Genomic DNA, 20,993 nt, shown 5'->3' with positions numbered 1-20,993 from the left:
GTTGATGAAGAAAAAAGAAAACCAAGAGGCCTACAGCAACAATAAAGCAAATACAGGAATTCCTATCAAGTGCCGGTTGTGTACTACATAAATGTGACAATAGTTTTTTTTTATATGACTGGGCTGTGGGGTTGGGTGGCCAGACAGAAGACTTTTCTTACAAAGAAAAACATCTAAGCCTGGCTCCTACATTAAGTGTGACAACATGATACACACAGTGACACATGGTGGTGGCAGTTTTATGCTTTGGGGCCATTTTTGTTCACCTGGAATTTGGGCTCTAGTCAAGATGAAAGGAATTATGAACAGTTTAAAATATCAGTCATTTTTATCACAAAACCCACAGGCCTCTGCTAAAAAGCTGTGGATGAAGAAGAATTTCACCTTTCAGCATGATAAGAGCAACATACCTCCAAATCAACAAAAGAATGTCTACATTAGAAGAGGATCAAAGTTTTAAAATGGCCCAGCCTGGACCTGAATCCAACTGAAAATCTGTTGTTGTGCACAATAGATGCTCTCACAGTCTTACAGATTTGTAACACTTTTGCAGTCGACAAAGATTCCCAAAGCAAGATGTGGCACACCGATAAACTGCTACTGTCACACTCTGATGTGTATTTAATGTTTTGCGGACCCAGAAAGAGAGACGGAACCGGGCGGTTAGGAGGGCGTGAATGTTTATTTAGGGGAAGGTACAGTGGATTGGGTTGGGGGAAAAGGGGAGCGCTGCCGGGAGGCGATGTCCGGAGAACGGAGAGGCTGGTCCGAGCAGCTCGATGCCTTGTGCGGGGGGGAGCGATTGGGCGGCGAGTCACAGGTGGAAGATGAATGGTGACCGCGGGAGAAGGAGCCGTGGAGACGGGGAGCCGAGGGGGTCGCTGAACACAGCAGGGCGGCCGGAGGATCTGAGGGCAGGGAGACAAAGATCAGGTTAGCTGTTACAAACTAACGGGTTTTACCAAGAGCCTAATGTACACGAGTACCAAGGAGGTTACTGCGACGATTTGGCAACTTGTGGCGTGGAGGAGACCGGTATATGAACTGCTGTCATCAGGATGAGTGATTGCTTGCAGGTGTGCCCGCCACTGCAGTCCAGGTGCTCTGGGAGAAAAAAAACAAACAGGGAGAGAGAGAGAGAGCAGGAGGGAAGGGAAGGATAGAAGGGCGGATGCTGTGACAGCTACCCCCTAAAGACTGACTGCTGTCATGAAGTCAAAAAGTGCTTCACCAAAGTATTTTAGTTTAATGGTGTGTATTTATGCAACAGAATTTTAGTTTTTATTTTTCAGATGAAAAGATTATAGATCCCATTGTTTCCCAAATTCTGAAGTGATTTTTCATGATCTGATATATTTACATTTCGACAACCTGGCATTTTAACAGGGTTGTGTAAACTTTTTATATCCACTGTATAAAAACAACACAATAACACAAAACTACACAACTGTTACTTAGCAACATCTGCCTGGCCAGTTTGTGAAGTGGTAGAAAGCAGCAGTACATCTCAGTGTGCAAACATACAGTGGCAAAAAAAGTAAATTAACTATGTGCAGTGTTCTGATTTTCTGCATGAAGTGGTCATTAAATGTGATTTGATCTTCACTGGCACAAATACAGATGCAAAAAAATGAATGGTACTGTTTGCAGTTACCTTTAAAGTTTACTTTAAATTAAACAGTACACTCATTAACAAGAAGAAAAAGGGAAACAAATATGTTTGCTGATATTTTTTTTCATCCTGAAATAACTCTTCACATTCTTCCTAGAGCGGGTCGACTGGCCACACTGAGCGATACAGACAGAAAGGCCTTAGTGAAGGAGGTTCCAAGAACCCGATGGACACTCTGAAAGAGCTCCAGTGCTTCTCTGATGAGAGAGAAGGACCTTCCACAAGAACAACCATCTCTGCAGCAATCCACCAGTCAGGCCTGTATGGTAGAGTGGCCAGATAGAAACCACTCCTCAGTAAGAGGCACATGACAGTCACCTGAAGGACTCTCAGACTCTCTGGTCTGATGAAACAAAGATTGAACTCTTTGGCCTGAATGCCAAGTGTCATGTCTACAGGAAACCAGGCACTGCTCACCACCTGGCCAATACCATCCCTACAGTAAAGCCTGTAAGGCAAGTTAGGAGGCAAAAGGCAACTTACAAGTGAATGATAATGGTGAATTTAATTAGCAAAATGGAGAAACATGCAGAGTAGAATAGAACTACACTCATGAGCGGGTCAATCTGATTGACCCAGATGTGTAGGTTGTTCAGCCGTTTATACATACAACTCAACAGCTGGGTTCACACAAAGAACAAAGGGATGAGTCAATGCAAATCTACCTTCATACAATGTGGTTATGAGTCTTATTTAGCAAGTTCTTGTCACTTTGTCCTTTTGTCTTCATTGTCTTTTATGTCCCCTTTCATCATTTTATGATAATTACATGATCAGGATTCATTAAGGCTGAGCAACAGTAGGGACAGTTCAGCAGAAATGTTAATTCACAAAAATTTTCAAAACATTCCTTCATTATGTTCCTAGATTAGGCCCAAATCAATTTAACTCTATGCTATCAATTTCATTATATGGATGTTCCCAGTTGGGGATGTGAAAGGACTCAGGGGAAGCACCGTCTCTAAGTAAAGACATACTTTGAATATTCATTGGGTGTTAGATGAAAGGGTCAATTGCACGCATCATTAGTCCACGTGCACACGGAATAAGGCAACACCCACACAGGGTTAGGGCAGTAATGCCTATAACAACACCTGTGAAAAGGGACAAGATGAACGTCTTCCATTTTCCAAACACGATGTTAAACCAGTCCCAGCGGCTGGTGTCATCATAGCCAGATTTCTCCATCGTTTGGCACCAGATGTCGCCTTTGTCACCTTCCTGTATTTATCCCTCTTGACGTTTATTGGAGCTTGAAGTGCGGGCTGAGCCCAATCTGCACTTCTCCCCCCTCACCGGGGTGAACAATTCAGGGGACAAATTTGACAGTCTGTACCTTGCTGGTCGTTTTCCTCGGCGGTTGTTTCCTTGTCTAGTCGGTTTTCTTCTGGGTGTAATTCCTTTTCTGATTCAGGTGTGGGGATCTTCTTACAGTGGCTGGCGTGGACCCACGTAGCGCGTCCCTCCACCTTCACAGCTGTACTGGAAGTCAGCAGTATTTGATGTGGTCCTGTGAAACGTCTATGCCACCAGTGTTTCCTCCGGTGGTCTTTGATGAGCACCCAGTCACCCGGTTTGAGATTGTGCAGGCTGGTGTCTGCAGTGGTAGGCAGGGCTGCTTTCACCTGGGGACAAAGGACTTAGAGAGAGGCAGAAAGTTTTGCACAATAATCCAGCATCATATCTTCGTGATGCCCAGTCATCAGACTTTGTTTGATGGGATTAAGCCCTATACTAGGAGGTTTTCCAAATATAATCTCAAATGGACCCATGTGTTGTTCTTACTCTCGTACGCATATAGAACAGTACCAATGGTAATGCTTCAACCCATGTCAAACCTGTTTCTTCACAGCATTTTGTTGCTCTATTGCACCTGCACTCTGAGGGTGATAAGAACAATGATATTTGAATTCAAATCCAAAATAATTTGACAAATCCTTCAACACTTTGTTGGCAAACCCAGGACCATTGTCCTGATGTTTTTTTGGAATACCCCAGCGAACAATGATGTCTTTTATTAGGGCTTTTTCCACTGTGGATGCATCCTGTTTGGAAGAAGGGAAAACCTCTACCCACTTACTAAACATGCAAACCATGGTCAAGCAATATCTTGTGTTTTGGCCTGGTGCCAATTCAATGAAGTCAATCATCCAATGTTCAAAAGGCCCATCAGGTGGGGGGTGACCTTGCAATGGCATTTTAATGGCACCAGAGGGATTGTTTGCGGCACAGATTAAACAATTTCTACAGTATTCAGCTGCATATGTTGAAAAACAAGTGTACCAGTGAATGTTGACATTTGCACACATCCCCCCCTTGGAGGCATGATCTTTACCATGAGCTAATTTTGCATACAAATGGAACTAAGCCTTAGGTAAGCAAGGTTTATCATCTGGGCCAAGCAAAACCTCATTTTGTAGTGTTGCACCTGATTTTCTCCATAGATTTTTTTCAGATATGCTTGCCAATGACTGCATGGTTGACAGGTCAGCCTGTGGGTTGAGTTCCTGTGGAAGAGAAAACAGACTTAGGTGAAACATTTGTCCCGTCCTGGCTGCTGCTTTTGCTGCGGCATCTGCTGCTGAATTTCCTGTAGAAATGGGATCTGTTTTGTTAGTATGAGCATCACATTTTATTACTGATATATGTTTAGGAAACAGGATTGTGTTTAAGAGTGCTGCAACCAGAGTGTGGGGTGCAATGGGTGTTCCTGCTGATGTCATAAAACCCCTTTGTCACAAGAGACAACAAAAATCATGGATGACACCAAATGCATAAAATGAGTCAGTGTAAACATTGACAGTTTTTTCTTCAGCCAATTTACAGGCTTCCATAAGGGCTATCAGCTCATCAGGTCTGGGAGCACATTTGGTTTCCAGCACCTCTGATCTCCATCATCCACTGTAGGTAGAAGAGGTAGCAGGATTCAACACATTACATCTTTTCACAGCAATGTTAGGCATTTCCTTCAATACAGTGTGGTATTTTAACCAATGCTGAGTTGACAGATGTGTAATTTTTTTGTGTGTGTAATATGTGTGTAACAGCGTGCGGAACCATAAGTATCAAATCTGAATAGCCAACCAAATCACGTGATGGTAAAACAGCTTTTTCTGCTGCAGAAACTGCTTTTAGACAGAGGGGGAGACCTGCTGCTACTGGATCCAGCTTTGATGAAAAATAAGCAACAGGCCACAGTTTACCCCCGTGAGGTTGGTGTAATACAGAGGTCATGTAACTGTCAAAAAGACCATCACTGTATGGGCCAACCAGAAGCCATGGATGACAGGGGACGTCTACAGACTCCTGAAGACGCGGAACGCTGCCTTCAGAGCTGGAGATGAGGTGGGCCTGAGAACATCCAGGGCCAACCTGTCCCGTGGCATCAGAGAGGGTAAGAGACAGTACTCCAGGAGGATAGTCCATCAATTCAGCAACAGCAGAGACACTCGGAGCCTTGGCAGGGAATACAGACCATTACGGACTACAGGCTCCCACTGCAGACGTGTGACAGCAACATCTCTCTGCTGAAAGAGGTGAACGCCTTCTTCGCTCGATTCGAAAAGCAAAACTGCTCCACTGCAGAGAAGACTCCACCTCCTCCCAGCGACCAGGTGTTGATTCTGACCCCAGACAGCGTGAGGAGATCCTTCAGCAGGATCAATGCACGGAAAGCTCCGGGTCCTGACAACATTCCTGGGCGTGTACTGAGAGACTGTGCAGCAGAACTCACCAGTGTCTTCACAAACATTTTCAACATCTCTGTACGTCAGGCTGTTGTACCCACATGCTTCAAAGCCACCACCATCATTCCAGTCCAGAAGAAGCCGTCTCCATCCTGCTTCAATGACTACCATCCAGTTGCACTTACTCCGATTATCATGAAGTGCTTTGAACATCTAGTCATGCACCACATCAAGTCTGCCCTCCCCCCCTCCCTGGACCCCTTCCAGTTTGCATATCGGTCCAACCGCTCGACCGATGATGCTGTCGCAACGGCTGTCCACTCAGCACTCACACATCTAGATAAAAAGGACTCATACGTCAGAATGCTGTTCATAGACTTAATTTCAGCATTCAACACTATCATCCCTCAACAGCTCATTCACAAACTGGTCCAGCTGGGGCTCAACACTTCGCTGTGCAACTGGCTGTTGGACTTTCTAACTGTAAGACCTCAGACAGTACGGGTCGGCAGTAACACATCCAGCACCATCACACTGAACACTGGGGCCCCCCAAGGATGTGTGCTTAGCCCCCTTCTCTTCACCCTGCTGACCCATGACTGCACACCATCACACAACTCCAACCTCTTCATTAAGTTTGCGGATGACACGACTGTGGTGGGTCTCATTAGCAACAACGATGAGACAAACTACAGGATCGAGGTGAGATGCCTGGCCGGGTGGTGCAGTGACAACAATCTCTCTCTGAATGTGGAGAAGATGAAAGAGATTGTTGTTGACTTCAGGAGAGTGCATACTCAGCATGCTCCTCTAACCATTAACGGTGCTAATGTGGAGAGGGTGAGCAGCAACAAGTTCCTGGGTGTGCACATCACAGAGGACCTCTCCTGGACCGACAACACTGCAGCACTAGCCAAAAAAATCACAGCAGCGTCTCTACTTCCTCCGCAAACTGAGAAGAGCCAGAGCTCCGCCCCCCATCATGTACACCTTCTACAGAGGCACCATCGAGAGCATTCTAACGAGCTGCATCACTGTGTGGTATGGGGCCTGCAACGCCTCCTGCCGAAAGACTAAAGACGCATATTGAGAGCAGCTGAGAAGATCATTGGTGTCTCTCTCCCCTCCCTCCAGGACATTTATGGAACCTGTCTCACCCGCAAAGCCCTCTGCTTGCAGGTGATCCCACTCACCCGTCACACAGCTTCTTCAGCCTGCTGCCATAAGGGAGGAGACTGCAGAGCCTACAGGCCAGGACCAGCAGGTTGAAGGACAGCTTCATCCATCACGCTGTCAGGAAGCTGAACTCGCTCCCCACCTTGCCCCCCCTTCCCTCTTCGGCCTAAGTACTGTACTGTACAGGCACAGAACTATAACCCCCCTACTACCTCACATGTAAACTTAATTTAAAGAACTGCTCTTGAGCCCTCTGCACTCTGCCACTTTTACCAGTCTGAATAAGCCATTTTTGCACTAATTCTGTTACCTGCACTGATGTACACTTTACTGGTTTGCACTCCATCTGCCATGTGCCGTGCACTGCTTTTACTTTATTGTACTTTGTATTGTATTTTTATTAGCATACTCACCAATGCCCTTATCGTATAGTTGAATTGTATAGTGTATTTTATATTTTTATATTTATATGATCTAGATCTTAGGCTCCACTGTTAGAACTACCTGTAAGGACCATGGATACGAGAGAAATGCAATTTCAGTTCCCTGTATGTATGTACTGTACATGTGGAAGAACTGACAATAAAGCTTGACTTGCCTTAAGATCACTAAATGCTTCTTTTCCTTCAATAGTCCACTTAATTTTATCATGTACTGGAAGTTGTTTACCATGCACCATAGCAGACAGGGAAGCTTCGCGCAAAGAGTAATTTGGGATCCACTGTCTACAGAATGATGTCATGCTAAGGAAACTCATCATCTGTTTTTTTTTTTAACATACTTAGGAATATTTTGAATTTTAAGAAATCATTTTGGTGAAAGTCACTTTTTGCTGCAAAAAATAGCATTTTTGTAAAACTTATTTTATGGCCATTATCTGCAAGATGTTTTAAAAGGTGCACCGTATCAATTTTGCATGCGTCTTCAGTTTGGCCACAAATCAACAGATCATCTACAAATTGTAAGAGGACTGAACCGGCCGGCAAATGAAGATCTTTTTTAACAGGGAATATGGGAGTGCGCCCTGGGGAATTGTTACATGAAATTATAACAACTGCTTTTAGCAGAGTATTGAACACAGGCCTTATGCCATCGATGGCTTCCTGCTTTAAAGGATGTTGCTTCTGATGCGGGTCACCTGATCTGATATCTGCTCCTGTATGGGTGTCACCTGATCCAGCGTCTGCTCCCCCTGCTCTCCCACTCAGTCAGCCAATTTCTGGTTTCGTCCTGTTTAGAAAAGCATCCTTAAGATGGGCCTCATTGGAACTCATGGGGTTCCTTCCCAGTCCATCTTCTGGTGGAACATGACCACTGTGTATGTCATATGCCTCAGTTACCAGTGCGAGAAATGCTCCCACAAACTCGTTTGGCTCCTGCTGTATGGCACTGATCACACTCATGTCTTGCTTAAGTGGAAACTTTGCTTTTACACCCTGCATCAGTAGTGTTATAGCGTTACTGTATAAAGCATTGTCCTCGTGTTCCCAGTCTTGCTGCTTCAGACGAAGCCTGAGATTAGAGTTGTTAAACAAGTGTCTGACCTTGTGAAAATCACATCGCAGCTGTCGTTTCAACAGGCGTTCCAGTTCCTAAAAAGTTGGTTTGTAGTCCTGCACCATGTTCTGGAAGTCCTCTCCCCACTTGTTAGCATTTCTTTTTGGGTGAGTGACTTTCTCAATTGCTTCTTTAATGTCCAATTCTGTCCAGGGGGAGAAAACAAGTTGGGGGCCATGAACTCCTCCCACCTCAATCATAGGAAAAGTTAGGACATGTATACCATCTCTTTTCTGTTCTTCAAGATTGGGGGGAAGTACTGTCCCTTTGATCTGGTGTGCATGGAGTGTTCTTTCACACTTCCAGGGCTGGGCTCCAGGAGTGATTCCTCAGAAGCATAGCCCCATTGTGCTCTTTGTGTGGCTGCTTCATTTTCTGATGGGGGAGGGCTGGCTTGGATTTCCCCCTACTGTGCTTCTTGGCTCTGGTATGGTGGGGGAGGCAGTGGAGGAGCAGAGTCCAGATCTGGATCCACCTTGTCAAACTCAGACATTACAGGATACAGAGGTTCAGTGTCAGAACAATCTTTTGGTCTATAAACTACATGTTCTGGTTCTTCCTGTTTGAACCTTTCATGTACATTTGACATCAACATTCTACTCTCCCTCACGTGATATTCATCCTTCCACATGCTAAATACCTTCTAGTCAGGTTGTAACACCTTGTGCTTTCTTTTACTTTGTTTGGACAAGGACTTGTGATGCTCTGCGCTCTCCCTTTCTTTCCTTTTCAGTTTATCTTTTAACTGGGCTAACTGTCTGCTACTCAGACTACCCTCTTTAGGAAACCCCAATTCCCACCATTCAGTCCATTGGTTACAATTACCCTTATACTTTTTTGACATTTCCTTACATAATGGTGACAAATCAGTTGGTAGACTGTGCCCAGGCCAGACGCTTATTTCTCTTCTAGTACCCAGTACTAAACCCATTTCTAGTTGCCTTTCCTTAGCGCTACCTTTCCTCGTGCAATTCAGAGTTTACTGCGCTGCATACAAGAGTAGTCAATAGCACAATGGTTCAACTAAGACAAAGTGTTGTCAACTACCCAACTAGTAGTGAGTTTTATAGAGCTCTCTTACTAAGTTCTGGTCTGCTTGTGTTTTTCTCCGTTGCTGTTTCACCGCCGTATTACGGTTTGTGTCGCTCCTGGATTAGATCGGCGGGTGGGCTCCTCAGGAGAAGAGCTTCTCAACCATAGGGAGGAATCAACTGTTACTTGTGTACACTGCTACTGTTCATCCATCACAGTCCAGACCACACGTCCAAGCCCACTTTTCTGACACCAATTCTGTCGTGGCAAAAACTGTAAGGCAAGTTAGGAGGCAAAAAGGCAACTTACAAGTGAATGATAATGGTGAATTTAATCAGCAAAATGGAGAAACATGCAGAGCAGAACAGAACTACACTCGTGAGCAGGTCAATCTGATTGACCCAGATATGTAGGTTGTTCAGCCTTTTATACATACAACTCAACAGCTGGGTTCACACAAAGAACAAAGGGATGAGTCAATGCAAATCTACCTTCATACAATGTGGTCAGGAGTCTTATTTAGCAGAATGGACGGAAAGATGAATGCAGCAATGTACAGAGACATCCTTGATGAAAACCTGTTCCAGAGTATCTGGACCTCAGACTGGGGCCACAGATCTTTCAACAGGACAACAACCCTGAGCACACAGCCAAGATAACTATGGGACAACTCTATTAATGTCCTTCAGTGGCCCAGCCAGAGCCCATACTTGAACCAGATTGAACATCTCTGAGGAGATCTGAAAATGGCTGTGCACTGTCCAAACTGATGGAGTTTGACAGGTACTGCAAAGAAGAATGTGGAAAAACTGCCCAGAAAGGTGTGAGCCAAGTTTGTAGCATCATACTCAAAAAGACTCCAAAAGGCTGTAACTAGTGCTAAAGGTTCTTCATCAAAGTATTAAGCAAAGGTGAATACTTATGTGCATGTGATTTGTTTTTTTTTGTTTGTTTTTTTTTTATACATTTGCCAATATTTCAAATTCCTTTCATGTTGTCATTATGGGGTATTGTTTGCAGAATGTGGATGAAATTGAATTGAAATGAATTGAATCTGTTTTGAAAAAGTTACTGTGATTAGTTTCTGGATGCACTGTAAGATGGAAGGATTAACTCCATGTGGAATCTCCTGCACTGATAGTTGGTAGCTGTTGTTTGATATGTTTCAGGTGAGCCAAACAGAAGCGATGGTTGCTCTTCTGCCCCTTCAACTTATAGGTGATGTGTGTGCTATGTGGTCGTAATAGGAGTTATACAACCAGTACTCACTAGTACAGCCATCAATGTCACACACCACACAAAATCATGGCTGGGACTATGCATAAAGTTAATGTGACCCACTATTTAGTTCAGAGTCAATGATACAAAAATGTAACATATAAAAGAGCATCAAATCATCTTTCAGGTGTGGACAGCCACTGTCAGGTAGCTGGGATATAGGAAGATTCTGTTGGGAATGATTAAAAAAAACAATATTCTAAGGTGGATATTATTCCCCATAATGATAACAATCACGTTTCAACATCTTTTCTATGTGCGATCTTCAACATTTCTTGTCCATGACATGTTGACAAGACACACATTTCTTTTAATAATGTAGTGAAAAGTAGACAAATCAGTGTTGATGAAGGCAGCTAATGTAGAGACCACTCTGAGCTACTGTGAGTTTTTTTTAACAAAAAGTGTTCCGTGTTCTTCTACTGTGACATTTTTTATGGTGTTATACATTCACAGTGTTGCATTACTGCCACCTTCAGGTGCTATTTTCTCTCAAGGTTCATACGTACGTTAAGTAAGCGGAAGAACAAGCGCCACTGCCTGAGCTAGTTTTAAGCCACCCTGCATTGTAAGTACGTAATTTCATTACTTGTTTTGCAATAGACATAAATGTTGAATGTTTTCTATGTTCCGTCGTATAACATTGTTTAATGTGTGAAATTTGAAGAATTTAAAAAGATAACAGAAGCTTTTCAATGTTAGCTAGCTAGCTGAGTTACGCTAATTAGCGTTGGCTCCCAAGGTCAGCTATCAGCAAATGATCTAAGTGGGAGGGTGTATAATCAGCTTAAAACCGTTTACATTTTTACCATCTTAGTTTTGTAAATTACGACCAAATAAAATATTGGCCTTAATGGAGGTCTGCAGTCTCTCAGTGAGAGAAACACTTAATGTTTTTCTGTCCTGAAGTTAACAAGTTTGCAGACACTGATACTCGAGACAGTGACAGTCCAGCAACGATGGCCAAACACTACAGGACTGTTCAGCTTTGTTTTTCTCATTATCTGTATCTCAACACTTCTAACTACTGGTAAAACATATATTTAAGTCAGTTTTCCCAGGTAATATTAGGATTACCTTTTCCTAAATCTAACATCTTAATTCAAACAATCTTAATAAGCAAAGTTTCACTTCTTCTATTGGCAAATTGTTTTCTTTTAAAAAGAAGAATTTTCATTGCAGTGAATGAAAATGAGGTCTTGATATAAAATGCTTGTGATGCAACGACTGCTGTTTCTCTGGCTCATCCACTCCAGCATTCAGGGTGTGTAACAACTAAGATAACTGAGCTGAAAGCAGCCAGGTCTCTGCGTGTTGTTGCAGTTGTTTTCTTAATGTGTTTTACTGCCCATATTACTTTCTGTTTTTTCAGAATGTCCCTGTTAATGCTTTTACTGCAGCCCTTTTATTGTCTATCAGCCCCTGTCTGTGACTGTCTGTGTAATTTAGAAAAGCTATCAGACTGATTTCTCTCTTCAGATACAGCAACTACATCCCTGTAGGAGCTTGAAACCAGAGGAGATGATTGTAAGTGGAAATCTGTTTTTGATAGTTATCTGATTTAACCCATGGCAATCAATGCATGGGCGATGACTTCGTCTCACTTGCCCAGAAATAGAAATCCTGCACCTGCTGGTGAAGGTGAGTCTGATTAGTCCGGCTGACAAAACTTAATTAATGTACTTCTCCACTGTAAGTTGTTCAGGTACCAGGACGAAGTAGAGTTGACTGTGTGGGTATGACACTGGTGTCTATGGCACAATCATAGGAGTGATGTGGTGGCAGAGAGGCCTTGTTTTTGTTATAGACCTCATTGAAGTCCAGATAAATTGCAGGTGAGAGGATCTAACCCCAACCCTTAGGTGTGGTAGCAGGAGGAGTAAGAGCAGCATGAGATACTATATTAAAAACAATCATGTGGTCTTTTCCAATAAATGTATATAATGTATAATGTATAATGCAAAAATATAATGTATATTAAAAAAGATTTTGGTTCCCAGTGAAAAACTGAGTAAACAACAACTGTTTTATGGCCACAAAAAACATGTAGAGAGCAACTTATAATACAACCAAAACTGTAAATGAAAGGGGAGAAAGTAGAACAATGGAAGTAGAGAGAGAAAAAACACAAAGTGATGAATATGAGGATGTGATGTAATTAGCGAGAGAGAGAGGGATGAAGGTTAAGACAGAAAATAATAAATCAGTTGTCTGACAGAGTTTTAGTCAGAAGCTGTCAGGGCTACAGCTTCTCCTCCTCCTCTCTCTGAGGATGGACAATCAGAACAGAGCAGAGCTCTGCTTTCCACAACTCCTCAATGCCTCCTGCAGGAAACCAAAGCTCAGTCAGTTTACATTTGCCCTCATGTATTCGCTGTACTTCATCTCTCTGTTCACTGTGATTCTCAACCTGCTCGTCATCATCTCAGTCTCCCACTTCAGGTAAAGATAAACTCAGCAAAACGTACAATTGATTCTTTTTACAAGTGAAAATGTTACTTAGAGTTAGTGTGTAAATAACTTCACATATTGACACCAGACGTATTTTCTGCTTTGCTGACAATGTTTTTGAATGTTAAATGTCCAGATGTGCCACATGTAAAACATATCACTTTACATTAATGTCTGATATTACATTACATGTCTATGTCTCCCTGCAGGCAGCTGCACACACCCACCAACCTCCTCCTCCTCTCTCTGGCTGTGTCTGACTTTCTCTTGGGGTTTGAGTCAGTGGTAGAAGTTATTCGACTAACAACCTGTTGGTTTCTTGGTGACATCATGTGTTCTCTATTCATCTATGTGAGCTCATTCATTTTTGGTGCCTCAATAGGAAACATGATTCTTATATCAATCGACCGCTATGTGGCTATTTGTCACCCTCTGCATTACTCCACCAGAGTCACTGTTAAAAGAGTTAAATTGTGTGTTTGGATGTGTTGGACCTTTTCTGTTGTTTATAATAGTCTGGTTTTAAGGGATTTCTTGACTAAACCAGGTGTGTATAAGTTCTGCCATGGACGGTGTGTGGTGTTCATTGACAGCATTTCAGGAATGTTTGATGGAATTTTTTCATCTATTGCTCCAGTCACTGTGATCATAATTCTGTATATGAGAGTGTTTGTGACGGCTGTGTCTCAGGCTCGTGCCATGCGCTCTCATGTTGCAGCCGTCACACTCCAGCATTCAGGGACTGTAATGACTAAGAAATCTGAGCTGAAAGCAGCCAGGACTCTGGGTGTTGTTGTACTTGTGTTCTTAATCTGTTTCTGCACATATTTCTCAGTCCTTTTTGCACCAGATTCCTCTGCTGATAAGTTGCGTTCAACCTTTGGTGCCTTCTTGTTGCAAGTTAACCCCTGTCTGAACCCTGTGATCTACGCCTTGTTCTACCCCTGGTTTAGAAAAGCTATCAGACTCATTTTCTCTCTTCAGATACTGCAGCCTGGCTCCCGTGAGACCAACATGCTGTAAACAGAGACTGTGCAGTGACTGAAATGTGATCTGCTCTATGAACAAAGAAATTCATTTGTTCATGTTCTTCAGTGAGTTAATTCACAAATTCAAACAGCGAAAATGTGCAGTTCTTAAAGTTGTTACTGTCAGATAATCTGTTGTATTTTCTCCCTGCAAGTGATGCTGCATACTATCAGTAACCAGTCATACACACTCCCTGCTGCAGATACTGTATCTAACCTGTGTATTTCCAGTCTGAGTCTGTCCTGTTTCTCATACAGCTTCTGCTTACAAACAGTTTTTTCCTCTGTGTCTGTTTTCACAACACCACCCAGTGACTTGTGTTACACAGAACTAAATAATTAGTAAACTTTGATGAATGTGGTACAATTTACATTCTGTCTCTCTTCCTCAAATGTGCACAAACACTCCAGCAGACCCTTACGTGTGAAGTATACTGAAAAAATAAAATGAAGTATAGTGAAAGCAGATGGTCACAGACTGGGTGGTTAAATGTTGGCTGAAATTAGTCCCAACAGGGAGAAGAATTTAAAAGATGTATGAAATAGAGGAGGAGACTGAGAATTAGTGGTTAAATCGACTGAAGAGAAGCAGGACTGCTTTCCTTTACTTTAGAATTCTGACTAATAATATTTTTTGTTTGATGAGATGCAATTTGTTCCTGTGGCCTCCAGATGTCAGTGTAACCATATTGTTAAACGGCCTTAGACTAGAGAACAGAACAGGAAAGTGTTGATGCAGGTTTGGACACTTTCAGTTGAAAGAAATACACAATGTCAATACTCAAGTAACAGTGTAAACACCTGCCTAAAAACAATACTCCAATAGAAGTACAAGTTTATCATCTTTCACTCAACTCGAAGTACTACAAAATTAACTTTTGTGTACATAAACTTGCGCATGAGTACAGCACAAAGATGGTCATCGATCAGCGTGAGATACTGATGCATTTAAGTATTTTTAAATCAATTACTCAACTGCTAAACTTGATGCAGTCCTGTCCAGAGTTGTTCGACATGTGCCTCATGAATAAAGTTTCTGTGGAAGTCTAAAATGTTCAGGCCTTGTTAATTCATGTACAGATTTAAAGTGAGAATAACTTCAAAAACCTGATTTTTTACAATTTAATTTAGAAAATTATTAAGAATACTCTACATTATGCATCCCCATCACACAGCTGTAAAGAAAAATGGATCAAAGTTTCTTTAGTTCAACTGCACTTTATTCATTGTTTTAAGATGAAAGCGTTCAATACAATACTTGTGTGATAGTAGAAAATAAAGTCGATGTCAATATTACACAGTCAGAGGCCTTGAGGTTGTTGAAGGTTGATGAAGAAAAAATGAAAACCAAGAGGCCTACAGCAACAATAAAGCAAATGCAGGAATTCCTATCAAGTGCCGGTTGTGTACTACATAAATGTGACAATAGTTTTTTTATATGACTGGGCTGTGGGGTTGGGTGGCCAGACAGAAGACTTTTCTTAAAAAGAAAAACATCTAAGCCTGGCTCCTACATTAAGTCTGACAACATGATACACACAGTGACACATGGTGGTGGCAGTTTTATGCTTTGGGGCAAAACCCACAGGCCTCTGCTAAAAAGCTGTGATGAAACTGTGCAAGGTTACCAAGAACCCGATGGTCACTCTGAAAGAGCTCCATTGCGTCTCTGACGAGAGAGAAGGACCTTCCACAAGAACAACCATCTTTGCAGCAATCCACCAGTCAGGCCTGTATGGTAGAGTGGCCAGATAGAAACCACTCCTCAGTAAGAGGCACATGACAGTCACCTGAAGGACTCTCAGACTCTCTGGTCTGATGAAACAAAGATTGAACTCTTTGGCCTGAATGCCAAGTGTCATGTCTACGGGAAACCAGGCACTGCTCACCACCTGGCCAATACCATCCCTACAGTAAAGCCTGTAAGGCAAGTTAGGAGGCAAAAGGCAACTTACAAGTGAATGATAATGGTGAATTTAATTAGCAAAATGGAGAAACATGCAGAGTAGAATAGAACTACACTCATGAGCGGGTCAATCTGATTGACCCAGATGTGCAGGTTGTTCAGCCGTTTATACATACAACTCAACAGCTGGGTTCACACAAAGAACAAAGGGATGAGTCAATGCAAATCTTCCTTCATACAATGTGGTTATGAGTCTTATTTAGCAAGTTCTTGTCACTTTGTCCTTTTGTCTTCATTGTCTTTTAAGTCCCCTTTTCTCATTTTATGATAATTACATGATCAGGATTCATTAAGGCTGAGTAACAGTAGGGACAGTTCATCAGAAATGTTAATTCACAAAAATTTTCAAAACATTCCTTCATTATGTTCCTAGATTAGGCCCAAATCAATTTAACTCTATGCTATCAATTTCATTATATGGAGGTTCCCTGTTGGGGATGGGAAAGGACTCAGGGGAAGCACTGTCTCTAAGTAAAGACATACTTTGAATATTCATTGGGTGTTAGATGAAATGGTCAATTGCACGCATCATTAGTCCACGTGCACACGGAATAAGGCAACACCCACACAGGGTTAGGGCGGTAATGCCTATAACAACACCTGTGAAAAGGGACAAGATGAACGTCTTCCATTTTCCAAACACGATGTTAAACCAGTCCCAGCGGCTGGTGTCATCATAGCCAGATTTCTCCATCGTTTGGCACCAGATGTCGCCTTTGTCACCTTCCTGTATTCACCCCTCTTGACGTTTATTGGAGCTTGAAGTGCGGGCTGAGCCCAATCTGCACTTCTCCCCCCTCACCGGGGTGAACAATTCAGGGGACAAATTTGACAGTCTGTACCTTGCTGGTCGTTTTCCTCGGCGGTTGTTTCCTTGTCTAGTCGGTTTTCTTCTGGGTGTAATTCCTTTTCTGATTCAGGGGTGGGGATCTTCTTACAGTGGCTGGCGTTGACCCACGTAGCGCGTCCCTCCACCTTCACAGCTGTACTGGAAGTCAGCAGTATTTGATGTGGTCCTGTGAAACGTCTCTGCCACCAGTGTTTCCTCCGATGGTCTTTGATGAGCACCCAGTCACCCGGTTTGAGATTGTGCAGGCTGGTGTCTGCAGTGGTAGGCAGGGCTGCTTTCACCTGGGGACAAAGGACTTAGACAGAGGCAGAAAGTTTTACACAATAATCCAGCATCAAATCTTCATGACGCCCAGTCATCAGACTTTGTTTGATGGGATTAAGCCCTATACTAGGAGGTTTTCCAAATATAATCTCAAATGGACCCATGTGTTGTTCTTACTCTCGTACGCATATAGAACAGTACCAATGGTAATGCTTCAACCCATGTCAAACCTGTTTCTTCAAACTTGCTCTATTGCACCTGCACTCTGAGGGTGATAAGAACAATGATATTTGAATTCAAATCCAAAATAATTTGACAAATCCTTCAACACTTTGTTCGCAAACCCAGGACCATTGTCCTGATGTTTTTTTGGAATACCCCAGCGAACAATGATGTCTTTTATTAAGCTTTTTCCACTGTGGATGCATCCTGTTTACCTTAGGTAAGCAAGGTTTATCATCTGGGCCAAGCAAAACCTCATTTTGTAGTGTTGCACCTGATTTTCTCCATAGATTTTTTTCAGATATGCTTGCCAATGACTGCATGGTTGACAGGTCAGCCTGTGGGTTGAGTTCCTGTGGAAGAGAAAACAGACTTAGGTGAAACATTTGTCCCGTCCTGGCTGCTGCTTTTGCTGCGGCATCTGCTGCTGAATTTCCTGTAGAAATGGGATCTGTTTTGTTAGTATGACCATCACATTTTATTACTGATATATGTTTAGGCAACAGGATTGTGTTTAAGAGTGCTGCAACCAGAGTGTGGGGTGCAATGGGTGTTCCTGCTGATGTCATAAAACCCCTTTGTCTCAAGAGACAACAAAAATCATGGATGACACCAAATGCATAATATGAGTCAGTGTAAACATTGACAGTTTTTTCTTCAGCCAATTTACAGGCTTCCATAAGGGCTATCAGCTCATCAGGTCTGGGAGCACATTTGGTTTCCAGCACCTCTGTGCAGTTATGAGGATCTCCATCATCCACTGTAGGTAGAAGAGTAGCAGGATTCAACACATTACATCTTTTCACAGCAATGTTAGGCATTTCCTTCAATACAGTGTGGTATTTCAACCAATGCTGAGTTGATAGATGTGTAATTTTTTGTGTGTGTAATATGTGTGTAACAGCGTGCGGAACCATAAGTATCAAATCAGAATAGCCAACCAAATCACGTGATGCTAAAACAGCTTTTTCTGCTGCAGCAACTGCTTTCAGACAGAGGGGGAGACCTGCTGCTACTGGATCCAGCTTTGATGAAAAATAAGCAACAGGCCACAGTTTACCCCCCGTGAGGTTGGTGTAATACAGAGGTCATGTAACTGTCAAAAAGACCATCACTGTATGGGCCAACCAGAAGCCATGGATGACAGGGGACGTCTACAGACTCCTGAAGACACGGAAAGCTGCCTTCAGAGCTGGAGATGAGGTGGGCCTGAGAACAACCGGGGCCAACCTGTCCCGTGGCATCAGAGAGGCTAACAGACAGTACTCCAGGAGGATAGCCCATCAATTCAGCAATAGCAGAGACAATCGGAGCCTTGGCAGGGAATACAGACCATTACGGACTACAGGCTCCCACCGCGGATGTGTGACAGTAACATCTCTCTGCTGAACGAGGTGAACGCCTTCTTCGCTCGCTTCGAAAAGCAAAACTGCTCCACTGCAGAGAAGACTCCACCTCCTCCCGGCGACCAGGTGTTGATGCTGACCCCAGACAGCGTGAGGAGATCCTTCAGCCGGATCAATGCACGGAAAGCTCCGGGTCCTGACAACATTCCTGGGCGTGTACTGAGAGACTGTGCAGCAGAACTCACCAAAGTCTTCACAAACATTTTCAACATCTCTGTACATCAGGCTGTTGTACCCACATGCTTCAAAGCCACCACCATCATTCCAGTCCAGAAGAAGCCGTCTACATCCTGCTTCAATGACTACCATCCATTTGCCCTTACTCCGATTATCATGAAGTGCTTTGAACGTCTAGTCATGCACCACATCAAGTCTGCCCTCCCCCCCTCCCTGGACCCCTTCCAGTTTGCATATCGGTCCAACCGCTCGACCGATGATGCTGTCGCAACGGCTGTCCACTCAGCACTCACACATCTAGATAAAAAGGACTCATACGTCAGAATGCTGTTCATAGACTTCAGTTCAGCATTCAACACTATCATCCCTCAACAGCTCATTCACAAACTGGTCCAGCTGGGGCTCAACATTTCGCTGTGCAACTGGCTGTTGGACTTTCTAACTGGAAGACCTCAGGCAGTACGGGTCGGCAGTAACACATCCAGCACCATCACACTGAACACTGGGGCCCCCCAAGGATGTGTGCTGAGCCCCCTTCTCTTCACCCTGCTGACCCATGACTGCACACCATCACACAACTCCAACCTCTTCATTAAGTTTGCAGATGATACGACTGTAGTGGGTCTCATTAGCAACAACGATGAGACAAACTACAGGAGCGAGGTGAGACGCCTGGCCGGGTGGTGCAGTGACAACAATCTCTCTCTGAATGTGGAGAAGATGAAAGAGATTGTTGTTGACTTCAGGAGAGAGCTCACCCAGCACACTCCTCTAACCATCAATGGTGCTAATGTGGAGAGGGTGAGCAGCAACAAGTTCCTGGGTGTGCACATCACAGAGGACCTCTCCTGGATCGACAACACTGCAGCACTAGCCAAAAAATCACAGCAGCGTCTCTACTTCCTCCGCAAACTGAGAAGAGCCAGAGCCCCGCCCCCCATCATGTACACCTTCTACAGAGGCACCATCGAGAGCATTCTAACGAGCTGCATCACTGTGTGGTATGGGGCCTGCAACGCCTCCTGCCGAAAGACTAAAGACGCATATTGAGAGCAGCTGAGAAGATCATTGGTGTTTCTCTCCCCTCCCTCCAGGACATTTATGGAACCTGTCTCACCCGCAAAGCCCTCTGCTTGCAGGTGATCCCACTCACCCGTCACACAGCTTCTTCAGCCTGCTGCCATAAGGGAGGAGACTGCAGAGCCTACAAGCCAGGACCAGCAGGTTGAAGGACAGCTTCATCCATCACGCTGTCAGGAAGCTGAACTCGCTCCCGACCTTGCCCCCCCTTCCCTCTTCGGCCTAAGTACTGTACTGTACAGGCACAGAACTATAACCCCCCTACTACCTCACATGTAAACTTAATTTAAAGAACTGCTCTTGAGCCCTCTGCACTCTGCCACTTTTACCAGTCTGAATAAGCCATTTTTGAACTAATTCTGTTACCTGCACTGATGTACACTTTACTGGTTTGCACTCCATCTGCCATGTGCCTTGCACTGCTTTTACTTTATTGTACTTTGTATTGTATTTTTATTAGCATACTCACAAATGCCCTTATCGTATAGTTGAATTGTATAGTGTATTTTATATTTTTATATTTATATGATCTAGATCTTAGGCTCCACTGTTAGAACTACCTGTAAGGACCATGGATACGAGAGAAATGCAATTTCAGTTCCCTGTATGTATGTACTGTACATGTGGAAGAACTGACAATAAAGCTTGACTTGCCTTAAGATCACTAAATGCTTCTTTTCCTTCAATAGTCCACTTAATTTTATCATGTACTGGAAGTTGTTTACCATGCACCATAGCAGACAGGGAAGCTTCGCGCAAAGAGTAATTTGGGATCCACTGTCTACAGAATGATGTCATGCTAAGGAAACTCATTATCTTTTTTTTTGTTTGTTTTTTTTTTGTAACAGGCTTAGGAATATTTTGAATTTTAAGAAATCATTTTGGTGACAGTCTTTTGCCCTCTGGGGTGATCACATGGCCCAGACATGTCACTTTTTGCTGCAAAAAATAGCATTTTTGTAAAACTTATTTTATGGCCATGACCTGCAAACTGTTTTAAAAGGTGCACCGTATCCATTTTGCATGCGTCTTCAGTTTGGCTACAAATCAACAGATCATCAACGTATTGTAAGAGCACTGAGCCGGCCGGCAAATGAAGATCTTTTTTTTTTTTTTTTAACAGGGAATATGGGAGTGCACACTGGGGA

This window comes from Channa argus, chromosome 9 (assembly GCF_033026475.1).
Source record: "Channa argus isolate prfri chromosome 9, Channa argus male v1.0, whole genome shotgun sequence".
Lineage (NCBI taxonomy): Eukaryota > Metazoa > Chordata > Actinopteri > Anabantiformes > Channidae > Channa > Channa argus.
The sequence above is the reverse complement of the archived record's forward strand: the minus strand, read 5'-3'. Positions refer to the sequence as shown.